The sequence below is a fragment of the Vipera berus genome, assembly GCF_964194415.1.
Source record: "Vipera berus genome assembly, chromosome: 9".
In the NCBI taxonomy this organism is placed as follows: domain Eukaryota; kingdom Metazoa; phylum Chordata; class Lepidosauria; order Squamata; family Viperidae; genus Vipera; species Vipera berus.
Window position 1 is genome coordinate 7,468,936 of NC_138212.1, and position 2,684 is coordinate 7,471,619.

At 42.0% G+C, this 2,684-nt stretch overlaps 1 long non-coding RNA gene across 1 annotated transcript in view; it reads left to right on the plus strand.

Moving 5' to 3' along the window:
• LOC308672434 overlaps positions 1 to 2,103 on the plus strand; it is an 8,491-nt gene extending 6,388 nt beyond the window's left edge. The window contains exon 2 of the long non-coding RNA XR_014027420.1: positions 186 to 2,103. This is a non-coding gene — a long non-coding RNA (uncharacterized lncRNA). The remainder of the gene's footprint in view (positions 1 to 185) is intronic.
• Positions 2,104 to 2,684: the final 581 nt, after the last annotated feature.

The following is a 2,684-nucleotide window of genomic DNA, read 5'->3' on the forward strand; positions in this document are numbered from 1 at the left end:
TGACTTGTGGACTTCAACTCCCAGAATTCCTCAGGAATTCTGGGAGTTGAAGTCCACAAGTCATACAAGGGCCAGGTTTGAAGACCCCCTGCTCTAACCCATTCATACTTACAGGCTGGAGATGCTCATCCCTGCTCTCAATGTATTTCTTCACTAATACATCCCTTATTTTTCTTTATTCTCAGACCCAAGAAGCCAACCGCACTGCGAATGCAGAATCTGCTCGACGAAATTCAAAGCTGTCACGCAACCTGTCCCATGCAGCACTTGGAGTGGGCCTGGGGAGCCTAACTCTATATATTATCTTTGTTGTATTCATGTACACTCAAAGAGTCTCTCAGCTGATAGACAATCCCTATACTATATCCCCATAACTCTTAAGGGTAAAAATACTAGAACATAGGAAAAGTTCTGAGGTAGTTCAAACAACTAACAAAACTGCTTAATCATTACGTGAATGCTGTTGTGTGTGGCTGGATGATAAGCTGCTGAGATACACCGAAAGCAGTGATTTAATGCTAAATACTAAAATGCCAAAATAATTTAGAAGTAACTCTAGATAGGTATAATAAAATGTGAGGTGCTACATTAAAGTGGTTCAGATTCTGCCTGAAATATCTCAGCTGTATTATAAGGTAATTGCATAATCCTTGCATAAACAGTAAGAGTAATTGCACAAATGTTGTGACATTTCTTAGAATGGGCTGCAAATTACTAAAAGGCAGATGTCAAAGCTGCTGTCTCCCAGTCAAAATCAAGTGAGAAATTGGCAAGAAAAAGAAGACTAGGTCTTTGTGCCATAAAGAATGAAAAGGGAAGGTGGAAGATATGATGGAACTAACTGGATGGGATCAAAATGTTCTTGCAGAAGAACAATGTTCTGTAATGTAGTGGGTCCGACGCAAGGAAGAGACGCCAGCCGGAGTACGAGTTCAGCTCTTTATTGTGGGGGGGTGGTTCGTACTGAAGAACAAGGGCTACCTGGCCTCCTTATATACCCGGCCAGGTAGGCGGCTAGCCAATGGGGTTGGCCCTAGGTTTCCCGCCAAAACTGGGTTTCCCACCAAAACCATCCAGGCCAACGCCCCCTGGTGGCTGTTGCTATGCAGCACTTGGATACATAACAGTTCAATCAACTTTCTAAAGTCTATATCTAACCAAAATGTAAACACAGAGACATGGTTGCCTTTTCAATGTTACCTTCCTTCCTCCAATCAAATCTTTTTCTTCTAAACCAGTGGTTCTCAACCTGTGGTCCGCAACCACTGTGGGCCCATCATGTCATCATAGGGGTCCACAAAGGCTTGAAGAAATATTGAGTTATGTCATGGTCTGTGGCCACAAATGACATTTAAAAGGGGTCTGTGGTGAAGAAAAGTCTGAGAACCATCATTCTAAACTGTTTCCATTGTCCAAATTCTTAGCTAGGCTCTACTCCCCATGATCCATGGTCCCAAATGAGTCTCACAGCAACATGCTAAGTGATAAGCTGGAATACCATATGGTCATATGTGTGTATTCTTCCAAGATGCTTTAAACCAGAGGTGGGGAATGATGACCCCCTTTATGACTTGTGGACAACTCCCAGAATTCCTGAGCCAGCATGTGTGTGTATTCTGGCAAGATGCTTTAAACCAGAGGTGGGGAATGATGGCCCCTTTATGACTTGTGCACTTCAACTCCCAGAATTCTGGAAGTTGAAGTCCACAAATCATAAAAGGGCCATCATTCCCCAACCCTGCTTTATACAAAGGACCCTTGCTTCCGTATTTGATAGCCAATTAGTATCTCCCAGCTCTATAATTTTATAACAACCTGTCCGAACTTTGTGAATCTGAGTGTTCCTTGAAAGGAGACCAAAGACAAAGAATGCTTCTGCGTAATCTCCAAAGCCTGAATGAAATGCAGGCCCTGATTTCTGCCTCGTGGATACTCGATTAAGCCACCCCTCTCTTTGCTGCTACCATTTCAATATAACCTCTAAGGTGTTGTTTTTCTAAACAAATATCGCAGTGTTAAAAATTGTTTACATTATTCTATGATGGATCTTTGAGCAAAACTTTGTTCTACCATTTTCCAGAAAATACATCATTTTCATTTTAACCTGTGTCTTATTGAGCTGTGTGTGTTTGTGTGTGTGTGTTTGTGTAAATATGTACAATACTGGCTAAAGTTAGATTGCATTCTCTTTACCCCAAACTTGGATAGAGGGTCATATTACCTGTGATAATCAATTCAAATGCAAGGAGGCCCTGAAAAGGAGAAGACATTCTGATGAATACATGCAAGGCAAATCTAGTGGGAATGTTGAATTAGCAGGGGGTTGGACTAGATGACCTCCAAGGTCCCTTAGCAGGGGCTTGGACTAGATGACCTCCAAGGTCCCTTCCAACTTATTATTATTATTACTATTATAATTCCAGATGCGTGGCCTTCCTTTCCCAGAATTTCCCAATCATTATTGCTATTGCTGAGAACCTAAATTGATACTTGCACATCTGGAAGTTACCGTAACATAGGTGGGAAATACCAGCCAATGAATATATCTACGTAGAGCAGAGATAATCATGTGCTGTTCTAGTAAATCTCTCTTAGCCTCCTGGCCCTTGCCTCAACAGCTTTCCCCTGTCAGCCCTCTAAGTTAAATGACTACGGAGATTCTCAGTCATCCAGATCATGGTTGT